This window comes from Prionailurus bengalensis, chromosome B3 (genome assembly GCF_016509475.1).
Source record: "Prionailurus bengalensis isolate Pbe53 chromosome B3, Fcat_Pben_1.1_paternal_pri, whole genome shotgun sequence".
Lineage (NCBI taxonomy): Eukaryota > Metazoa > Chordata > Mammalia > Carnivora > Felidae > Prionailurus > Prionailurus bengalensis.
Window position 1 is genome coordinate 82334507 of NC_057355.1, and position 24116 is coordinate 82358622.

A 24116-nucleotide genomic window follows, 5' to 3' on the forward strand; every position below is an offset into this window, starting at 1 on the left:
TGTATCTTGTTTAAATGTGGCTTTTCAGGGGCACCTGGGTGTCCCAGTTGGTTGAGCGTCCAACTCTTGATTTTGACTCAGGTCATGATCCCAGGGCTGTGGGACTGAACCTCATGTTGGACTGTGTGGCCATGGAACCTGCTTAGGATTCTCTCTTTCTTTCCCTCTGCCCTCATCTCCTGCTTGCATGTTCTCTCTCTTTCTAAAATTAAAAAATTAAAAAAAATGTGACTTTTCACACAATTCCAGCTTTTGTGGGGGGAGAGGTGCAAGTAATTTCCTGCCGTGTCTTATTGTCCCCAGGGAAGGAAAACAGAGCTCCAATATTTGGGGCGTCAGTGACTGTGGAGGTTGGTTACTTGTTCCAACCACCAGGTTTGTTCCCAAAAAAGATTTGCATTTTGCCTGTGAGCAGGAGAGGTCCTCTGCAGGCCAAGGGATTGGGCCCTAGAATTGAGAGTGATGTGTTATGCCCTATAGATCATCCTTGCATGTGCCTGTCAATGCTCAACTGAGAGCTGGGGCTGTACTACATTAAGAAGGTCCTGAGGGTTGGTTTCCATCAGGGGAAATGATCAGGGCAGAGTTCATTGGTGGGAGTTTGCTCATGTTTTGAGAATTAAAACTTATTTATTTCAGAGTTAGAGTCACTTTCTCAGCTGTTTATATTCCATTTTTCATTTTTTTCCTGCTCCCTGCTTTGTTCTTTCAGTTTTTGACAAGTGAACAAAAATTCTTTTTAATAACTTTTAAAAAGATGTCATCATGCTGTCCAGAGAGGAATAAGTGATCAAACTGCCTAACAGAGAAACACTGTGCATTTGTTTTTATTTGCTCAGTATTAAATCTATATCTCCCCCAACCTCATTCTTTTCTAAATGTGTAACAACAAAGTAGGAGATAATTTTTATTTTTTTCCAATGTGCCTTCAGGGAAATCCCTTTTAAATCTATGGATTTTAGTCCAATGAGGGATCCTCTCCCTTTAGTCTACATTTTGCATATCGTCTGTTTCTTACAGGGCTTCCGTATTGTCTCAGGCTCCACTGGAAATGCAGCAAGGATTCCTAGCACATCCCAGTTGCCATAGCAACAGCAGTCTTTCCCATAATGAGCTGCATCATCTGAACTGATGTCACAGCATCATGCAGCAGGTCAAACAAGGCATCTCCTAGTATTGCATCCTACAGATGTGCTGTAAACATCAAAAGGAGACGGTGGGAGCGGGAGATGGTAAGTGTTGAATGTCCGGGCCTTAATTGCACGGCTGTTTTGTTGGTTAGTCGGTGTCTGCTAAGGCGGAGATGGGGGGATGTTGTCTGCTTAAAATGGACTAGGGAAAGAGGAGCTGTTTTACCTAAATCTGTTTTTCAGGCTGCTGGGTTAAGACAAAGGCCTGTAAGAGTCATACAGGAATCATAGTACATAGAATTATCCTTGCTCCATCTCTGCCTCTTATTTTTGGTGTTCTCATAGAATTTTTCATAAGCATAAGATAATTTTCTATTGCAAAATCCAAAATAGGCTCTGAAATGAGCAGTTCACAGCATTTCAGCATGGTGAAGATATATATTTCTTTTATTTGTTGGGCAGAGCTAATTGGTCCCCTATTTGCTCTTGTGATTTTTGAAATATTTAGTGATTTACAGTATGAAATTTAGTATCTACCTCGATTGGGTTTCAGTTTCTTCATGGCAAGGAGCGAATGCTGAATAAGCATTTGACATAACCCTGATGTGAAAGGGGATCTCTTGCCTGTTCACGACGGAATTTATTAAAAGCATGAAGACCCAAACCAAATGAAATTACTTGAGCCTTTTGATTTATATGGTCGTCCTTCAACCCACGTCCTTCATAGTTAGTTGAAAGCCTGCCACGATATTTTTCCATCTCCAGACAGTCTCTAAAATAGCTGGAGTTGTTTGCAGGCGGACTTGTAACAAGTCTGTTCTCTGCGGCAGTTGCAATGAAGGGTAACGCTGAAGAGAGCCTCTGGAAGTGCCAGTGGGTGCTGCTGTTAACTTTAGCCAGAATCTGGTAAGACGAATAAATAGCAGAGTTCCCAGGGACTGTGGTGAATACAGATCTCTGGGCTCAGTCATAACCTCAACTTAATTCTAAACTACAGTAAACATGTACCATGTTCATTTCAACTCTTAGCTATGTCTTTAGGCATCTTCGTTGCCTATATATATATATATATATATATATATATATATATATATCCCTCCCCCCCCCCCCCAAAAAAAAAACTGTAGTCTGACAGTACCAGTTAAGGAGCCGTGTGTTGCCTTTTGTTTTGGGAAATGAAATGAATTTTTCTGGTGCAGCTGATTGCTACGAAGACAGAGAAAGGAGGAGGCACATGTCAGTTCAGTTGATCAATATGTCCACTTGGAATCAGGGAGTGGTCTTTTGGCTCAGTGCTGCTGAGTTGATAGTTTTTATTTGAAAAGTCTTAAAGGAAAGAATGGCAACCCCCGAGTTGCCCTTCTTTTAGGCTGTTTATTGAGCCTAAAAGAGATGTATCCTAGGAAGCAGCAAAAGCAGTATCTCTAGTGAGCTTGGAGTGATTCTTTCTTTCTTTTTTTTCCTCACAGTCGATCATATTGGTCCCATTAGGCACTAGCTGGAATGAGAGACCTTAGATTTTAATTAGTTTGTTTATACATATCACATACATACTACTCTCCATCCTTTAAGCTTATATGGCTGACATGCAGCTCTATGGGATGGGAGAGGTCAGCTCAGCCTGGCTTTATTGCAAGCACTTAGGACCACGAATTGTTCGTTGCCTGCTTTTTTGTTGTATAATGCAAACAGAAAGCTTTGCTGGGACTGCTGGGTATGAACGCAGCTAAGTCAGAAGCTGTAAGGTGACAGGGAGGAGTCCTAGATGGAGATGGGGGAAGGGAAAGTGTATCTAGTTGCTGGATTATGAGTCTGGAGAAAATCACCCAGTGCCCATTAGAATTCTTTAAAAGTATTATTTCCAAGGAAAAGCAAGGAAGAAAGACTTGTTTGGTAACATGAATTGTTAGGAGTAAAAATAACCAAAGCCAGCATTTTAATGAGTTTTCTATTTGCTTAATTTTTGTTTCTTTTGTCTAACAGTGTGTTCAGCTGCTTCATCATGGGTGATTTGTACAATTACTGGAAGTCACAGAAGCCAGATTCCTTAAGGGCAGTGTTAGAAAAAGTGGAGTCATGCTTTGAGGGTGGGGAAGGCGCTGGTGGGTGTGGGCTGACGCAGTTATCTGGTAGAATATTCTCTCCTTTCAGAGGAACCTGTGACCCCCCCCTCCACCCCACCCTCCCCTGTTCCTGCAAGTATTCAAAATGCAGTTACAGTTCTCCAACTTTATGCTTTTGTGCTCTTTTTGCTCCAGGAGAACAAAGCCCTAGTAATGGGAGCTGTCATCCTGATCCTCAGTTTCTTTGCAGAAGGCCACAGCCTTCTGTGCTGCTCTCTGATTAGCTGCGTGTCTTAATTACTGGCTAAGGCTATTTCAGTTGCCTTAGTTTTAATATATCCCCAAGGGGTGGATGGGGTGTGTGTGTGTGTGTGTGTGTGTATGGGGGAGGGGAGAGATTGCTCTATGGCTGCATTTAGTGGTGTTTCACTGAAACTTTCTAGAATTGAAAGAATTTTGTTTCACAGTGATGAGTGAAAGGTCATAAAGACCATGTTTACTATGTGGCCAAGTTTCCACCATGGAAACCTCACAAGAAGCTAACCTTCTGCATGCTTTTGGTTATGGCCTTTCTTTCCCCCCTGAATTATAAAGTTGCAAATAAGTTAATTATTTATGGGAGTGATAGAAATAGTAACCAAAATAACAATTCTCATAATGTTCTCATTATGTATCCAGCACTGGACCTAACATTATATATATCTCATTTAGCCCTTATAATGACATTATGAGATAGAGAATAATAATTGCATTTTTAGGTTTGGGTGGTGGTATTCATGTTTTGCAGAAACCAAGTCTTAGCCAGGTTAACAGAGTTGGCTAAATTAAGTTAATGAGTGATTGGGTGAGGATTCCAAACCAATGTGATTTGACTGTGATACCCATAGACATTTTGGTTTTGTGACATCTTAACTGTGTGTACCATACGGATCAGTCATCTTTACTCTATCATACTTATCTTACTCTTCTCATTCTAATTGGAAAATCAGATTTCACATTTTCACACATAGAATGAAATTCCATTTATGACACTAAGTTCAATTTTACTGCACAGAAGAGCTTAAATTTTGGTGAGATCTTTATCTGATCCTAGAGATTGAACGAATACAGAATTGAGGCTTAGAACTTTTGCCAGTACCCTGGCTCAACATATATTTCTAGTAGGATCTACATATTGGAAATGCTAGATGAATGACTATGGGCATGATGGAATTGCACTAAAGGCAGGTCTTATCTAGGTCAATAATAAATCAAGTTTGTTGATTTTATCTCATCAGCTACATAAATAGTGCTCAGCTAACTTTAAGACAGTTGCATTCCCTGGTAGCACCAGACAAGGAATAGAAGAGGAAACTTCTCTCACAGCCAGAAGGTGTACTCCAAATATATCTCTTGGGTCAAGAAGATAAAAAGAATTTTTTTGCTGAGTGTATCAGTGGCTGAATCCAAATGCTTCCTATCTCTGACAAAGTACCAGAATGATGGTATTGTGCAACATCCTGGAAGCCTTGTGTTTGAGGAGAACTGATACAGTCATGTCTGCATCATCTTGCCCATCTCCAGCTATCCACGCCCAGCATCATTAGTGGGCTCTAAGGGCTGTTCTTTGTTTGACTGTGGGGCTAATGCATACATGACAGCACATTGATATTGATTCTGGTATGGTGAATACTTAGAGATATCATTCCACAGAGCTCATTAGCCTTTTCTAGGTTCTGGGAAGACGTTAACCTTTGTCCCAGCTTGCTCCAAGGAGGTCCATGCTTGTGTCTGCCTGAGCTACAGAAATGAGAGGCTGACATGAAAGCAATAGAGTTAGTAGGTACAGTGACTGCATGAGTTAGATTCTAACTAGGAAATAAAAGGTCAGTGGAATTTAGGGAAGTCTGTAGTCCTGCTACATGTGTCTGATTTCCTCCTATTCCTAATCCTAGAATCAGTGAATTATAATTTGTTTTGATCCTATGGATTCAGTTCAATTCAAGTATTTATTGAGTATCTACTATGTGCCAGGCAATGTGAGGGAACATAGGAGTAAACAAGACAGATGCAAATCTCTCCCCCCATTATATTCTAGAGGGGTAGACAAAAATAAACAGGTAAATTTATACTGGAATAATTTATTCTCTCTGATACTATAATACTACTATTTATATTTAGTTACGTTCCACTTGGTAATAGATATTATATATATATATATATATATATATTTATACACACATATGATATAATAGATATAAGATATATATATCTAATAATATAATAGATATTATTTCTGCACATATGTATAGGTGCCTATGCATGTGTGATGTACATGTGGAGGTAAAGTCACTGCATCAAATTACAGCCTTGTTATCTTTCTGCTTAGGTTTGGATTAGAATTTTGCTAGGTATAAACAAAGCTTGCATGGCAGTTATCATCCTGTTGGTATATGAGCTGTTCTGGAAGGTATAATTGTCATCAACCACAAAGTACATATCCATCTCAATTGACTTCAACCTGACATATGGAAATATGAAATGTATATGACAGATCAGTTAAGGAGAGATTTTTTTTTCACTTTTACAAAACATATTTCTCACTTTTAAAAACTATCCTGAGAGCCTTCTAAATTGTTTTATCCAGTGAGCCAGTGGAGGTATATGCCACACGGGCACAAGTTCAGTCACCTCCAGCCATGAGCAGCCTGTCCATTCCTCCTAGTATGCCTTACAAATATCACTTTAAATGAGAGACATTTCTTTAAGTGATTATATTAACTAAAGCATTTAAAACTGTGATTGTATTTTCATAAACTTTCCTGAAAGTTTTCAGGTGCATGTTCATACATATGTAAGTTGTGTCTGACTTGTGACAATCAATCACTTGCAGATTGATTATTTTCCTTTGATGGCAATTGCATATACCCAACTCTGTAAATGGGCCATGAGTGGGAAGGCATTTTGGGGGAATATCACTTTTTATAGGACTTTGGCCACAGCAACAGACTTTTAGGTATTTTGAATTAATAAGACAAAAGATATTTTTCTCTATAAGCACATCCCTATCAGCAGGTAAATCCCCCAGCTGGTTTTGAGACTTGGTGAGGACAGAGGAGAGACTTTGTTTCCCTTGTAAGCCACCAGTGATGTTTTTATCTGTTTTTCAGCTAAATGGCATGTTTCAAATTCTTCCAGGAATTTTGCAGCTGGGTGCTTTGAGTCACAAAGAGAAATGGGGAGAGATTGTAGAATCTCTAGAACATGGTCTCAAGCAGGACAATTCATGGGCCAAACTTGGCCTGCAGGCCTCCAGGGCGGGCTTCATGTGCTTGTAGCCCATGTAGTCACATAGGGCCCGTGCTAAGAAGAGTCCTCACTTGATTTAATGTTCTGCAGTCACCATCGTGAAATTCATAAGAATAATTTTGGGCAAGGGGTTCTGCATTTTCATTTTATACTGGACCCTGCAAGTTATTTGGCAGTCCTGTATGGCCATTTTGATATAAAAAATTGACACTCAAATTTAAGTTCCAGATTTCTCTTTAAGAATTAGATGATGTGTCTCATTTGGCAAGGGTTGACTTAGCAGTACTCTCCAATTCATCATGGTCTCCCATCAGTCCCCTCCATTTACCCCCAACTGCTACTGCCTGAGCCCTGTAGATACTTGAGTTTGAGACCTCTGCTCTGGGACAATTCAAACAGAAATTGTAGAGCTTAAAATAACTTAAGTACCATTGTCAAAACAACCCAGGGCAAAGACTCCATACGTGGTAATTTAAAGGCATCCATGGTAATTCAGTGCCATGCACAGTAATTCAGTGGCATTTCTTTTATAGGCAGTGGGGGACATGTTACATTATACCTGAAGATATTTGGTAGGTCAGGCCTATTTGTCATTACCATTGCTTTCAGGGGAGAAATCAGATCTTTGCAAAGCAAGCTAATTAACCATCCTGTGGGTTCATTGTTTATATTTATTCTCCCACTCTTTGTTTACTCCTTGATTACTTTTATCACCTTCTTTGTTTAACTCTTATTTAAATTACACAGCATTTTTATGCTGGCTGGATATTTTTTCAGCATTATCTTTATTTATTTATTTTATTAATATTCTCTCTCTCCAGGAAACTGGGGACCTAAAATTTGAGGTTATACTACTACAGAAAGAGTTCACATTTTTTTTTTAATTAAAAGGGGAATTATAGTCAATATTTATAATGAACCCTTCCCTAGCAAGGCCGTCCCAGCCATGCTGATGTTTGTAAGTCTGGATCTACCATGACTATTTATAATAATGAGATATTGGTAATGGACTCCTGGACCTTATAGTATGTGAAACACTCTGACCCATCATGTTACAGTGAGAAGAAGCTATATTAATCTACAGATGTACAGAGAATTGTTAGAGAATTAATATGAATAATGGCACTTGCTGCACAGGAAAAAGAACTTTTTTGGGGGTTGGTTTTGACTGGATGAGAGTAAACAAGGACCTGACAAATATTTGAGGGGCTCTTGTCATTTCTTAGAGAACTAGGGGGCGTTGGAGTTTTCTCTAAGGATCAAGCACCAAGGACTCATGGCCTTACTGTGTACTTGGTAAAGATCCTAATGCCCACTGTGGCCACCATTGTACAAGCTGTAAAACCAGCTGTGTTAGATAATTTCACTAGTCAGCCATCAACAAATGTGTCAGCTATCTACCATGTACAAGATCATGTGCTGAAGGAACAAACACTTTACAAATTAGGACAACCAAAAGCATGTGCATGTATATAGCCTGGAGAGCTTGTCATAGATTTAACATTCTGTTGCTTGGGCTGTGCTTGCAGACAGTGTGGACTAGTTCTCTTTTTCTAGAGGTTCTCTGAGATGGAGCTCTAGGTATATCTGAGGCTACCCTCTCATCTTTCGTTCTTTTCATTCAATTCCTTGATTTATATATTTTTCCTGAAATAACTCTTTACTTTGGTCCCCTCACAATCATTGTTTCACGCCCCTCTCAGCTCTTTCAATTCTTAGAGTTCATAGTTTGTTTCTACCCCACCAGTCTCTTTCTTACTCCTGTTACCTTCTGGCATAGCTCTGGACCCACCATGATTCTCTCCTCCAGCAGCCCTCCAGTCTCCCCAGCCACAGTTTATTCCCATTACATTAGCATAAAAATAGCCCATCTAAAACAAGTAACACTGGTGCTCCCATAGTGAAGTAATCTGCTTACATTTAGCTTTAGTAGTTAATTCAAATATCACATTGTATTTAACTTGTTTTTTTTTTTTTTTTTGCATGCGTGTGTGTATGTGTGTGTGTGTGAAGTAAAAGAGAATGACTCTTAAAATTTCTTTTAAAGTTTATTTATTTTGATGGGGGGGAGGGGCAGAGAGCAACAGGCGGGTAGAGGGAGAGAAAATCCCAAGCAGGCTCCCACTGCCAGTGCAGAGACTGACACAGGGCTTGAACCCACAAACCTTGGGATCATGACCTGAGTCAAAATTAGAGTCAGACGCTTAACCGACTGAGCCACCCAGGCACCCCAAAAGGGAATGACTTTTTAACATTGATTTTGGTCACTCATGCAGGCAGCCTGAGTGGGATTAACTACAAATATTCAGAATAGCAGGACATTATGCAAAAATAAAAGCAGGTGTACAAATGTAGTTAAAAAATTTGTCCTTTAGTGTTGTTATTACGTTAGGTTTTCAATTTAAAATAAATAAACATAAGAAGGAGAGTGTGGTGAGAAGGTGGGCAATGCAGCAAGGCACCACAGCAGTGTATCTTTCTTCAGCTTCAAGTAGGTGTGGCATTCAGCTTCTAGAATACCATAGGGGAAAACCTGTCTCAGAAGAGCAGCTGCTTGAAGAGAAAGGACAGATTTGAAAAGAAAGGCAAGAAATAAAAACAACCTCTAAAACTATCTCAGAGAACTAACGATTGCTTTGAGAACTAATAAAGAATTAGACTGGTGAATTAAGATATTATGGTTTTCACTAATTTAGCAATAAATAATTGATACATGATTTGTAAACATGTGAATTTTAACCAATTAAACTGAAAAGGAATAGGCTAAGAGGCAGAGGACAAAGAAAAAGGTAACATAACCAGCTTAAGAAGAGACATGTTTCACCAGGATATTTTTTACTCAGAGAGTTTTTCCTTTTGTTCTTTTCTCTGGTTAATATTATTAGATTTATTTGTTGTGAAGGTGAATAAGCCCACATGTTTTGTTTTAATTTTGGTGGAGGAGGGGCAAGGAGAGAGGGAGAGAAAGACTCTTAAGCAGGCTCCACACCTAGCTCGGAGCTGGATGCAGGGCTTGATCCCATGACAGCGAGATAATGACCTGAGCCAAAATCAAGAGTCAGATGCTAGACTGAGCCATCTAGGTGCCAAATTTTATTTTATTTTTTATTATTCTTCAAGAAAATAACAAGAATCATGATCTTTGCCATGTTGTTTTTCTCTGGTTCTTAGATATAAGATCTTAACGCCATCCTTGTATAACTACCATATATGATTAAAAACCTAAACAAGAAGTAGTAAATGAGTGGGGTCAACAAGCTTGAGGACAAAACGAAATGTTCCTTTTTAAAGATAGTCTAAAACTTCAGATGGTGATGGAAATGTTGTATTACCAAACCTAAAGTGATTTTTTTACAATAATTTGCACCAAATGAGGGCTTCCATTTTGGGTTTTAGAATCCTAAAATCCAATAATTTACACAAATGTATATATGCTGATATTCTCTATGCAGGAGATTTGTGGTAGGGGAGGCTTCCTTCTTGAATCACTCCATCTTCTGACACCCTAAACAGAGCTTGGAAGGGTAAATTTTGGAGCTAGTGTATTTACCTTTGAATCTCAGCTCTAACATAAAATTATTATTATTATTATTATTGCTAAATATTATTTATTTTGCAGAAGAACATGTGGGGGAGGGGAAAGGAGAGGGGACAGAGGATCTGACAGGCTGACAACAGTGAGCCTGACACAGGGCTTGAACTCACAAACTGTGAGATCATGACCTGAGCTGAAGTTGGACGCTCAGCTGACTGAGCCACCCAGGTGCCCCTGTAACCTATAATTATTAAATCTTTGATTTTGAGTTTCCTAGAGTGTCATTTTCCCCACATATAAAATGAGGAGAATATCCATTTTACAGGTTGAAAATACATTTTTATGTAATCTTATTGGCACAAAGCTTTGATAAATAAGTTATTGTTATTATTATTTTTTAAGTAGGCTCCACTCCCAGCATAGAGCCCAGAGCAGGGCTTGGACTGGCAAACCTAAGGTTAAGACCTGAGCCGAGATCGAGAATCAGATGCTTAACCAACTGAGCCACCTAGGCACCCCAAATGAATTATTATTATTTTACTTCTCTGAAGTAGTGGGATAAGATTACTATTCTCCCAAGAAGAAATTTAATTTCTCAACTCCAATCCCTAAACCAAGGAAATAATTTTCAAAGCTTTCATTAATGGAGAGAAAATCCCTTTAATATATTTTAAATGGTTATACTGTGCTGGGCACATGTATTAGTTCACTTAATTTCCTTTCCCTGCTTAATTTTTCTCCATAGCACTTATCGCCATCTGCAAACTATACATTTTTCTCATTGTCTTAGTATGAAGCAAATTGCACAAGGGCAGAGATTTTTTTGTCTGTTTTGTTCATTGATGTTTCATTAGCTCCTAGAATAATGCCTGGCATATGGTAGATGCTCAATAAATATTTTTTGCAAGAATGAATGAATCTATATAACCCTATGAGGGAGGCAATATGATTATATTCAATATGTAGTAAATGGGTTCTCTTTTGCAGTGATGCTTTTCAAGTTTCTAAGCATCCTTGAGTGGCTCTTATTATTTCAGATGGCATGCCAGGAAGCCCTCGTGGTTGATGGGTAGGCCATCATGCACCATCCAGTTATTCTACATTATTCCATTGAAAGCAGGCATATTGCCTAGGCAGTTCTGATGGGCTCTTACTCTTTACAGGGTTTCTGTAAAATACCTGGGGTTTCACAGGTCATTTGAAAGATACACTGATACTTCTATTGGTTGTCTCTTTCTTTCTATCTCTTTAGTGAACTTGAGTCTCCTTCAGAAACAGTTATTTATTTTTCTTTCAACCATGAATCCTTAGGTGTAAATCTCAGATTGATGAATTGGTGGTTATTTAAAGAATCTCCAGGGAAAGGACAAGATAGGGGGAATGATAAGCTATGACAGTCAATCCTTTCCTTTTGCTATTTAAAATACTCTAATGGGAAGTAAAGCAAAGCACAGGCACACAGCAATACAGTTGTTTATCCAGAAGAACATACAGCTTCATAAATGAAGGTAATAATTAGGATAGCTGATTTCCGCCATTTATGTTGAATTAGAGGCAAACTGTGTTTTAGCAGTGGATACTGATAGCTGGATTTTGTACCAAAGACATATTCTAAATGTCATGCTTTTGAACTGAGTATTTATTTCTCAGAGAGCAGGTGTGAAATTTTTTTTCTTGAAATTCAAGCCATTTTGACAGCATCCTATTTTTAGAATGCCTTTCTCTGTGAAAAGGCAAAACAATATCCAAAAGTAATTAGAAAAACATCCTGGGAGAGGGCTGTGTTCTGGTTATACCATAATAATAACAGGCTGAATAAGAAAATGTAATGCTGTTGAATTTTAAAACTCATAGTGTTTTTATTTTATGGTTATGAAACATATTTAAGATGCCTACTTTAGCAGCCTCATCATGCTGCAGGATAAAAGTTATGCCTCATGAAAATTTTCTTACATCTGCAATACATGCCATGGCCAGTTGAAACACACAAGGACATTATTGTGTTCAAATAGAATGTTATTCTGATCTAATTTAAAGTATTAAAAAATTTTTTAAAAATGTTTATTTATCTTAGAGAGAGAGGGAGAAACAGAATGTGAGCAGGGGAGGGTCAGAGAGAGAGGGAGACACAGAATCTGAAGCAGGCTCCAGGCTCTGAGCTATCAACACAGAGCTGGATGTAGGGCTCGAACCCACAAACCGTGAGATCATGACCTGAGCTTAAGTTGGACACTTAACCGACTGAGCTGCTACCCAGGTGTTCCTATTCTGGTCTATTTTAAAGAGCCCTGGACTGGAAGTAAGGAACCTGAGTTTTAGTGTCTGCTGAACATTAGTTTCCTGTACAAAAAATCAAAAGGATTAAATTTATTTATTTATTTACTTTTAAAATTTTATTTCACTTATTATTATTATTTTTAATAATTTATTGTCAAGTTAGCCAATATACAGTGTAGACAGTATAGTCTTGGCTCCGGGATTAGATTCCCATGATTTATCACTTACATTCAACAGCCAGTGCTCATCTCAACAAGAGCCCTCCTCAATGCCCATCACCCATTTTCCCCACTCCCCCAACCCCATCAACCCTTCGTTTGTTCTCGGTATTTAAAAGTCTCTTATGGTTTGCCTCCCTCTCTGTTTGTAGCTTATTTTTCCTTCCCTTCCCCCATGGTCTTCTGTTAAGTTTCTCAAGTTACACATATGAGTGAAAACATGATACCTGGCTTTTTCTGACTGACTTATCTCACTTAGCATAATACCCTCCAGTTCCATCCACCTTGTTGCAAATGGCAAGATTTCATTTTTTTACATAGCCGAGTAATATTCCATTATATGTGTATATATACACACCACATCTTCCTTATCCATTTATCAGTTGATGGACATTTGGGCTCTTTCCATAATTTGGCTATAGTTGATAGCTCAAAAGGACTATATTTAAATGATTTTTTGTTTCCTTGTAGCTCTAATATTTTATGCCTCAGTTATAGGGTTTTCCATATCTTTCGATTGTTCAGTCTTTTGAGTTTTTCCAAAACAATGTTCCATAGAACATTTTAAATTTTCTTAGTGCCTTCACGTAGATTAAAACATACTTTAATTTATACACCATTTAAATTTCACACTTGTGTGTTTCATGAGGCTTGTGTTTCATAGTAGTCTTTGTGGTTAACCTATAGTCAATGTCTAAGTTAGTACTTACATCAGCAAATTATTGTTTTTCACAATAATTTTTAGTTGTAAACCCTTTTTAACAGTCCTTATTTTCCCAATTCATGTATTTTATATTTGTTATTTCTCTTTTTAGCCATAATATGTATTTTCTGTTAATGAGGTGAGTGAAATATTTGGTTCTCTTTTACCCTTCCTGCTTGATGTAGAATCTTTTTAGAAAGTCACACTGCTTTTCTAGACATTTAAAAAAATACCAATGTATGTACTTTTTAAAGGTCAAATTACATGAAATTTCCATTTCTGTAGGTCAAAAATGGCCAAACATTGGCAGTTTCATGTGGTTCAACGCACCAATTTGTTAATTACCATAGCAGTGTTAACCATTACTATTTTTATAATTCAGTGATGAAAGTTAGGCCTTAAATGAGTAAGTGAAGTAATGCAAAGAGCACTCAAGGGCTTTGGTGAAAGAACGATCTGATATTGAATTCTGCTTTTTGCTATTAACAGTGTTCCTTGGGCAAGTTGCTCAACCTTGCTGAGCCTCAGTTTGTTTGTCTGTAAAATGGAAATGCTGACACCTGCCTCACAAGCTTGCTGAGAAGAATGCCATGACTCCCAGAACGGTCCCTGCTTCATGCTCTCACTTAGTAATTGGTCATGATATTGTTACTAGTAACCATTGTATTACTCCCTCAACCATAAATGTCTAAATGTTCAGCTACTAAGACAAACAAGTGGACCTAAATTGACTAAATGAGAAATGGTTACAAGGGGAAGATCTCTGGGAAAAAGGGTCCTATCCTCTAGGACAGAACAGGCTTTTGACAAGGTTACTAAGGGACATTTGGGGGAGGATAGGAAGACTGCCTGTCATGTCACCCTCAAATAACTGTCTCTGGAGTAGTAATTCTATAATTTACTTAGCATCTGCCAATTTACTTCAACTATTTTCCTATATATATTTAAGTTTATTTATTTATGTTGTGAGAGAGAGAGAGAGAGAGAGAGAGAGAGAGAGAGAGAGAGAATCCCAAGCAGGCTCTGTGCTGTCAGTGTGCTGCTAGACATGGGGCTTGATCCCATGACATTGGGATCATGACCGGAGCCGAAACCAAGAGTCAGAGGCTTAACTGACTGAGCCACCCAGGCACACCTATATTTTGTTTTTTGAGAGGAACACTAATAAACTACTCTTATGAAAACTATGGACTATACTACATTGTATGTAAATGCAGCCAATAAATTTTACATTTTATTCTGTAAAATTGTTTGAGCTAAAAAAGTCATAGAGATTAAATGTTCACAAGTGTTCTATATGTTTAATGCCTACTACCTGAACAAGTGTAATGTTTTATTTGGTCTAAAATGATTCCCATGAGACCATGGGTCTGGTTCTAGACTGGAAGGGACAAATCTTTAACCCTCCATCTTTTCTTTAGAGGGTCCTGTGCTGGTCAATGCCTTCTCCTGTAGCTATGTGTGTCTCATGAATTCAGATTTCTAGGCTCTGGTTATTTTTTTCTGAGATTCTGAGACTTCTATTTCTCCTGCCTTCTGTATGTCTTGTGGATCTTCCATGAGTACTTTCACTCTGCATGCTGAAAATGATCTCATCCTCTTCCCTATTCCAAATTTGTTCCTCTTTCTGAACTCCCTGTCTAGAATAAAGCCTTGCCTTCAGTCCCCTCCCTCAGGGTAGAGACTGGGCATCATTCACAGCCTTTTGTTCCTTCTTTCTTCTCCCAGACCCAAGTCTGCTGAATCACCAAGTCCTGTACAGTTTCTAATTCTGCAGGATTGGGTGAAGATGAGCTTAGGGGATCCCCAAATAATTTTTTATTATGTTATAGGTTTAGGGCCTGCTCCCTGACCTCCTGGCTTTCCCTTTTCTAAACCACAGCCCTCATATTATTAGACACTCTGTCATGGAAGCCCCTTCCATCCGCATGATCTTTCTAGCTGTGCTCTGAACCTTTTGAGCTCTATTAAAACCTGTGTCCAGGGCAACCTCAGGTGTTCAGTATGGCTAGTGTGCTGTGGTGAAATGGGGGAGAAAATGCAGTGTGAACACTGGATAGGGACTCTATGAACAGAGATGTGTTATCCTGTATGGAAAGGGTTTGGGAATCTTTTTTTTTTTCACTTTGAAATAAAAGTTTATCTGATCAGAGCATTCCAAAAATTGGTAAATAAAGTTACTACATCCCGACTCAAGAGAATAACATACTGCTGACATCAGCACTAGAATGTATTTCTTTTTTGCAGGCATGATTCTCATTTGTCTTTTGAATTAATTCCAATGGACAGGAGCCAATTTTAGCTCTGTGGCCCACAACACTGGCATTGTTTACAGTAATGTTCACAAGAGAACAAAGCAGCAACTTTTCTCCCTCCCCCCGCCCCTCACCTTGAAGGATTCAGACAACTGGTTCCCATGAGGAAGGCAAGTGCCATGTTGGTGAGCTTGGTTTGGGGTCAGTTAGATCTTGAGTTCAAATCCTAGTTTCATACTACAAGCTCTGTGCCTAGGGAAAGTTTCCTAGCCTTTCTGGGCTCTGCTTTTCTTCATAGTACCACCTTGTCAAGTGTTATGTAGTTTAGACATGTGTGTAAAGCACCTAGCACAGTGCCTAGGATACAGGAAATTCTCAGGAGTGATAAGTAGAGGCTGGGGCTATTCATAATGTAAAGGGAGGAGGACTATCTGGTGAGCAGCCTTGCCTTTTTTTAGGAGAATTTATGTTCCTATCCCAGACCTCTGGGATTTCAGTGATCAAGTAAGTCTTGTACCAGCATCTTGTCCAACTACCCTGTTTCTCCCCTAGATTGGGTAGGTACAACCACATAACATGACCAATATTTATATATCAAATTTTATTTACCTTATGCTTCCTTTAATTTGTGGAAAATGTTTCTGTAGAAACAAATTTTGGGGCCCAGTGGATAGTAAAACTTACCATTAAAACTCATAATCTTTTGAAAATGTGAATTTACATCTCCAATACAGATTCACTTCACACAATCTGTTACACACTTGGTATTAAAATACTCTATACAGTTGAATTCACATTTCCCCCACAGATGTTGAATATACAAGAGCAGACACAGGAGTTATATATCCTTCCTCAGGGAAAAATTTGCCTAGAGGGATTTTCTCAGTACAGGTAAAGCTTTGCCTTGGAAATGATTATGTGATTTAACAATGAAGGGTTAATATTTCTTACAGTGTCAGCTCTGGTATAGCCTGGAGCCTCTCCTCTTGAAATGCCTCCTCACTAAGTTTCAGATATGTCTGGGTATGTACACTGAATGTCTGTCCTATGTCTATGATGAGTTGATGCTTTGTCCCGTCAATAAACAGAGTGTATTGGCACCAAGGTCAGAAGAGAATTCGTTTGGAAGAGAATTCATCCTAAGACAGGAGGAGTTAGCTACCATGAGCTTTAATCACCAGAGGGTGGATTGATTCTGAGCCCAGTTTGATGTGGGTCATGAGGTATCCTCTCCCTGTAGGTCACTCACTGGACTCAGGGCTGAGTCCTATAAAAAGCCAAGGAGGAGCAAGTGGGCTGTACAGAAATGCTATTTCACTAGAGAATGTGTACCTCATTTGAGCACAAGATGGCGGCTTCAGCAGCCTTCAGCAAAATATATTGTGCAAGAGGGAGAAAGTCATGCTCTTCTCTCTCCACGGACGCTAACTGGAGGTTTCCAAATTCTATTGATTGACATCCTTATCTGTTAAAAATATCTAAGCCCTCTCATATTAATATATTATATGTTTTATGAAACATACACAAAAGTGAAACTTAAAACAGATGAAATAAGAATTGAACAGAAACCCTTAATGTTTTCTTCACACTCCTAAAGGTTTGCCTTGTGTCTTCCATGGAGTGAGCCACTACCTTGCAGACCACTGCTCTAGAGCATCAGTGGGAAAGACCTGTTGGTGCAGCTCTTCCTGGTGAAGGTGCCCATGCTTTAATGAGTGTGCACATGGAAGATCCACGTGGAAACTTTGTGAAATTCTACATAGGTACCTAGGCAGCCCTCCCCACCACACACACACACCAACTTTTTTTCCCAGGGAGCTAAATTCTGGTGAGGCAGGTAAGAGAAAGAGACAGAAAACCCAAGACATTACCAATAATGTGATTCTATTTGTACCTTCAGGCTGGTGAGCCCTGGGGCATATTGGGTTATGCAAATCAAAAACATCTCTGAGACCATATGTCTGCACTGGATTTTAGAGATTACCATCAGCTTTTCACATGTAACTCTTCAACAACTCTGTATAGTGTATGAATGATGGAAATTGAGAATTTCCTTATAAGTCAATTTGATCACATCCAATTCTCAGATTTTTTGTTTGTTTGTTTTGAAATTATAATGGCCACCTCAGAAGTTTGAGATGGTGATAGTTTGTTACTCTTCCACAACTTTGTTATCAAATTGTAACGAAAGTAAGCCTCAGATGGAATTTACTAAACACAGATATTCATTGGACTACTATTCACTAGTAAAGTAGGCACAAAATAACCTATATGATCTGTTTGGGAAGTTTGATGAAGTCCTAGCTCTCTCCCCTTTAGGTGGTTTCCAGCCATATCTTGAGTAAAAGCTTTCCTTGAGATAGGACTCTGCATCATTTAGTAAGCATCATGCAGTCAGAAATTCTTCTAAACCAGTGGCTGGACATAAGGACACACTAGGGATTGAGCCTCAGACAGCATTATTAAGGGTATACCTGAAGATTCTTGTCCTTCTTTTTGTGAGTATTTCTGCAATATTTTAGTTAATTTGCGTTGAGTACCATTAATTTTACCAAAGAGAATCTTTCTAACTTTCCACTTGCTAAATGGTAAAACAGTGGTTATTGAGGTAGTAGTGAGGCTACCCCCTTTCTGATACATTGGTGACTGGCACATACTCCCACTCCTGGACTGTATATTCCAGATATCACTTTAGCTGATGACACCTAGAAATGAAGCTTTAACTGTCATGCATACCATGTAGATTATACTGAAGTATTTTAAAGTAAATTATAGATCTTGTAACATTGGGTTACCATTTCACACTGAAGCTTACGATCTATGATTTGCCCAGAGTTAGTTGGGTGAAGGATGGATCAAAAACTGATCCCAGGCATAAATGCCTCTGAAACCTATGTTTCTTTTGTAATATGAGTGCACCTGACTATATGCACTTCCAGTGCTGCCTCCTGGGATTGAAACCCTTTGCTCCTTGGCCACTTTTTAATAAAGTCTAAAAATTTAGTTAATAGTAATATCCCAAGGGGTGCCTTGTTGGCTCAGTCAGGTAAGCGTCTGATTTTGGCTCAGGTCATGATCTCATGGCCTGTGGGTTCGAGCCCCGCGTCAGGCTCTGTGCTGACAGCTCAGAGCTTTAAGCCTGCTTCAGATTCTGTGTCTTCCTTTCTCTCTGCACCTCCCTTGCTCATGCTGTGTGTGTATGTGTGTGTGTGTGTGTGTGTGTGTCTCAAAAATAAATACACATTTAAAAAAATAGTAATATACCAATAGTAGAAAGTGAGGAATCTACCTCTTCTCCTAACCTGGTCCTTCCTGTAATTCTTCCTGAGGAGAGGAAAGACAATCCCTACCAGAATTATGAAGTTTTACTTGTATTCCCCAAAGGTGGCTTTGTTTGCTTTGATTGTGACAGCTCTTTTAATCAAATAAATTGGAATATATTTTCCAGGGCCTAGAGGACATTTGCCATGACCCAAGGGTAAGGACTAGTCTGCACAATGAGGTGGAGATGAAGGACTAGGGGATACATCTGGGTGGGACCATGCCGACAGCAAGAGTGAGGAGTTCAAGGCAATCCAGACCAGAAATATGCTAGGCAAGCGCCAGGAGATTTTGGATGGCACAACCTATGGGCTCAGAGGAATGTAGGCCTGGGACAGAGAAAGAATAACCAAAAATGAAATTAGTGCATTCTGAGATATACTAAGAGCAAAAAATAGTTACCCAAAAACAAATAGAAACCCAGAGTGTTTAGTTAAGAAGAATGTGGATACTGAAAAACTTTTGTTTTGTCAAATTGGGGAATTTCTGCTTCTTTTATCTGCTAGCATCACTCTGCAGTGCTTTTACTGTGGACTGTATGAAGCTTCTGACATATCTGAAACCGGGGTGAGTTTTCCCAGTGCTCCCCGCCCAAAAACTCTGCAGGGCCCAGGTAATTCCAGAAAGGTGTGAGTGATCCTATACCTTTTGCTATTCTTAAGTGTTCTTATTTCCCGAGAATGCCTCTTTGTCTCACGGTCCTCCTCACAGATCCTTTCAGAACACCTCTCTGATTCATACCCAGAGGATTCCTGGTGGCCACTCTAACTGGCCAGAGTACTCGAGGCCTTTAAGGTATCCCTTTTGGACCCTTGCTCTTGGTTATCTGATTCATAAAAGGGACTCTCTAGTGCCTACTATTCATTAAGAACAGTGGTATTGGTATTTGACAGAACAGGAATTGTTTGAAGGGGCTATTACAGATCTATTGGACAATAGCCAGTTCTATACTGATGACATTGCAGTATTTCAGAATAACAGCTATTTTGGGCAGGACTTCAAAACTGCACTCTATAGATCCAAAGTGAGTTTGACTTATATATGGTAGTGATTATTTTTTAAATGCCCTTCAAATGTTTCATTTAACTTGAAAACAAAAATCAAGGGACATCTTTTTCCACAGAAGTCTTTTGATTTTATGGCTCTGTGTATATGCTAGGAAAGGAAGAAAAAAATGTTTTATGGCCAAAGAATGCAGAATCCTGGGCCAGGGGTGAAGGAGTATCTATTTCTTGGCCTTAATAGTCCTGAACCTCAGAAATATAGAAAGATCTGTGAACCTATTAAGGCTTTATATAATGACTAGTGGGATACAGTTTTGGCTTAGGAGTTAGAAGTTCCAAATTTATTAAAAACATACATCACTGTCGTCATTATCATTATCACAACAGTAATGGTTTTATTCCACTTTTGAGTGCTTACTGTGTATCAGCCTCTATGTTAAGAAGTATTTCATGTAGGGGTGCCTGGGTGGCTCTGTCAGTTAGGCATCTGACTTCGGCTTAGGTCATGAACTCTCGGTTCATGAGTTCATGCCCCATGTCCGGCTCTGTGCTGACAGCTCAGAGCCTGGAGCCTGCTTTGGATTCTGTGTCTCCCTCTCTCTCTGCCCTACCCCTGCTTGCTCTCTGTCTCTCCTCTGTCTCTCAAAAATGAATAAATGTTTAAAAAATAATAATAAAAAAAGAAGTACTTCATGTACACTAACTTATTAAATCTTGAGAAAATTTATTTTTTATATGAAATTTATTGTCAAATTAGTTTCCATACATTGAGTAAATTTATTAAAAGGTAGTGGAAGGACATACTCAGTGCCCAGATCTTGGTTTCTAAACACAATTCTTCAACAAAAGGAATAAGAGCTCCTAGGAGAAATGGCTAATTCTAGGGTTAGGGCAGAGAACAATGTAAGATGATTGTGACCATCATGCAGTGTGAGAAAGTAAGGAAGTGCCCAAAAAATAAAAGGGTGGGACATATCACAGGGACACAGAAGTCAAGCCAGATGAACTCCTAATGGCCAAATCTGGAACACTGAAAAATAAAGTAAGAAAGGTACTATTGAGTTATAATCCAAAGTGCAAAATAAATATACATGAGTACATATTCATTTAAATAAATAATTTAATTAATTAATACACAGGGAAGAAGAGACAAATTTTCCCTACAGAAGAATTCCAAATAATGTGTGGAAATATTCCTATGTCTAGGAGTAATAGCTTAACCCACCCCTGAACCCCACTTAGGCTGGCTAGGCTTAGTGACTTACTTTCGAGGAACAGAGTATGGAAAGAGAAAAATAGTAAATTCACAAGAGAGAAATATGGCAAATACCACCTTAGGCAAGTGATGAAGGTTAGCATCATTAGTGATATTGTGCCGGTGTCACCTGTCTCTTATATGATGTGATGATAAGAGTTCTTCATCTCCACAGTATTCCTTTCAGAAATCTACAACCCCATTCTAATTTTGATGTGAAACATCAGATAAACCCAGATTGGGGGTCTTTCTATAGAATAGCTAATCTCTCTTCCTCAGGACTGTCATGGTCATGAAAAAACAAAACAAAACAAAAACAAAAACAAAAACTTTTCAAAAAAAAAAAAACAAGAAAAGCCTAAGAAACTGCTACCAGAGGAGACCAAGGAGATGTGTCAAGTAAATGCAACGTGGCATTGTTCCATAGTGGGTCCTGGAAAAAACAGGGCATTAATGGAAAAACTGGCAAAATCCAAATAAAGTCAGAATTGTAATTAATAGTAATGTGTTGTGATCAGCTTTATAGTTTTTACACATGTACTTTAATAGTGAGATGTTAACAGTGGAGGGCAGGAAGGTATTACAGGATACTCTACACTATCTTTGAAGGTTTTCTGTGGACCTAAAATTATTCCAAAATAAAAAGCCTATTGATATAGATAAATGAATGAATAAGTAAGCAAATGAAATAGTTGAAAAAATTTAGAAAGTAATAAAGACTCATTTTTTTAAAAATCAGGGTGTTGTATTATAGAAAGTGAAAAGCAAGTTCCTCTCCTCTCTAAGTAGGAACTCCAATCCCATCTCATCACAATCCCAGAAGTTAATATAATTTAAAAATTTGATATAACTACCCCTAGATATTTTCTCTGATCTATATGTACATTTAAAATGTATAACTGGAACCTTGCTTTTCATTCTATCTGGTTTCTCATTTTGTTCTATACTAAATACTAAGTCATGAACTTGGTTTCAAGACAGATTATAATGATTTTCCAGGTGGTTTTTAAATGTGGGGGAGAGTATTGCTTCCACAGAGTCACTAACTATCAAGGTTATAACTTTATTTTTAAGCCTTTTAGATGTATCTTATAGACATATCTTAGACGTTTATGAATTTTTGTCATAGTACCCAAGATTATTACCTGCTGTGCTCTAAAAATAGTATTTGGTAATCATTGATTTTTAAGAAACAAAGACTAAGAAAATAAAGTTGTTCATCATTAAAAAAAATGAAAGTGGGGCGCCTGGGTGGCGCAGTCGGTTAAGCGTCCGACTTCAGCCAGGTCACGATCTCGCGGTCCGTGAGTTCGAGCCCTGCGTCAGGCTCTGGGCTGATGGCTCAGAGCCTGGAGCCTGTTTCCGATTCTGTGTCTCCCTCTCTCTCTGCCCCTCCCCCGTTCATGCTCTGTCTCTCTCTGTCTGAAAAATAAATAAAGGTTGAAAAAAAAAATTAATAAAAAAAATGAAAATAATAAAGATGTTGCTATTTGACCACATTTAGGTCATAACTTTGTAGATGGAATAGCATCCATAACTGAAGCTGTTAGTGATAGAACTGGAATGTATATGTATTTATGTGTGTGCATATGTATATATGTATACATATGTAAAATCTAAAAGAATTACTGCTGGCTCAGGAGGGGAAAACAGTAACCTGACTGAGCTCAGAGCCAGAGAAAATACTAGTTTGAATAAGGTGTTCTTTATTTTCACCCTTTCTTGTAACACAGTCAGAGCTGGGACCTGAGTATGGTTCAGTTCTGAGCATCACACAAAACAGCTTCCTACCCATACTGGGTAGCCCTGCTCTAGAAGCTGAAGAGGGTTACACAGCCATGCGCACTGTTTCCTGTGCAAACCTGGGAGACTGTGTGCATGTTCAAGTGCATAGGAGGGTCTGCAGCATGCTCCTTGGGCCTTTTCTCCTATCCTATTTCTCTCCTACTCTCAGCCCATGTTGTAACCATCCTTCCCTGGTCAGACTTGCTGGGCCATTCCCAAAATCCCATTTCTCCACCAATGGTTGGCATATCCTACAGAGAGAAGCAAAGCTAAATGCTAGGAATTATTCCCATGTCCTGCCTCCCTGATACAAATCTACAAGCTGGTATACCCCTGTATCCTACTTTCTCTGGGTTTTATAGGAAGAGGCATAATACTGTTAAAAGCATGGGTTTTGGAGTCAGGAAGAAATGGACCTGTTTCTGGCTCTGCCACTGTAGCTGTATAACCTTGAACAATTTTCTTAAAACTTTATATTCTCAATTCCCCAGCCTGTTAAATGGCCATAATTATGTACCTACCTGGTAGTGTTAGAAGATAATGCAGGTTCAGTCAATTCAGCATGGCATCTGGTATAGTAAGTGCCTGGTGTGGTAAATGGCGATCATGACTTCTGTCTGTTCCAGATTAAATCTGCTTTCCAGGGCTTACCCAGATAGTAAATTTTTCCTATTGCTCTGGCTTCTTCCACTGTCTATAAATATGCTCACATCTTCTCTAGGTTAAAAGTAAACAAGAACCAAAAAAAATCTCTCCCTGATTCTGGTTTTATTTCCTATTGATGTTCCATTTCTGTTTTCTCACAGTCAAGTTTTTTAACAGGGTAGGATACCCTGCTTCACTTCACGACAGCTCTTAGCCTAAAGCAATCTGGATTCCATACTTACACCAAAACTGAACTTGCTCAGGTTGCCAGCAAGCATCTCTAAAGTGGATATCTGCTTTTGCTTACCTCTCATCCTTTCCCTTTTTGGCTACCAGTGCACCATCTCGGGAGCTGTCCTTCCACTGAGGATCTTGGTGTAACTATCAGTTCGGGTGCCCTGTTTTCTTCCAGCCCAAGGAGTGGACACAGGACCCCAAGTCAGGCCAAGCAGACAAGCAAGTTAGGGGAGTGGTGGATGGTGGCATTACCTTCCTGCTACCCTGTCTTCTGGGACATTCTCTTTTCCTGTCTTTTCTGTGGGTGAATTCTTCAGGTTTTCCTTGGAGTCTGTGATCTGCTTTATATTCCTTCAATACAGTTCTTTTCACTTTTGTGAGACAGTTGCTTCTGTTGCTT

At 38.9% G+C, this 24116-nt stretch overlaps 1 protein-coding gene across 3 annotated transcripts in view; it reads left to right on the forward strand.

The window, feature by feature from the left end:
* Positions 1-1025: 1025 nt before the first annotated feature.
* The window catches only part of AKAP6 (A-kinase anchoring protein 6), a 480061-nt gene continuing 456970 nt past the window's right edge, over positions 1026-24116 (forward strand). For all 3 annotated transcript variants that reach the window (XM_043555958.1, XM_043555961.1, XM_043555960.1), the window contains exon 1: positions 1026-1232. The gene's annotated coding sequence lies outside the window, so the exon portion shown is untranslated. The remainder of the gene's footprint in view (positions 1233-24116) is intronic.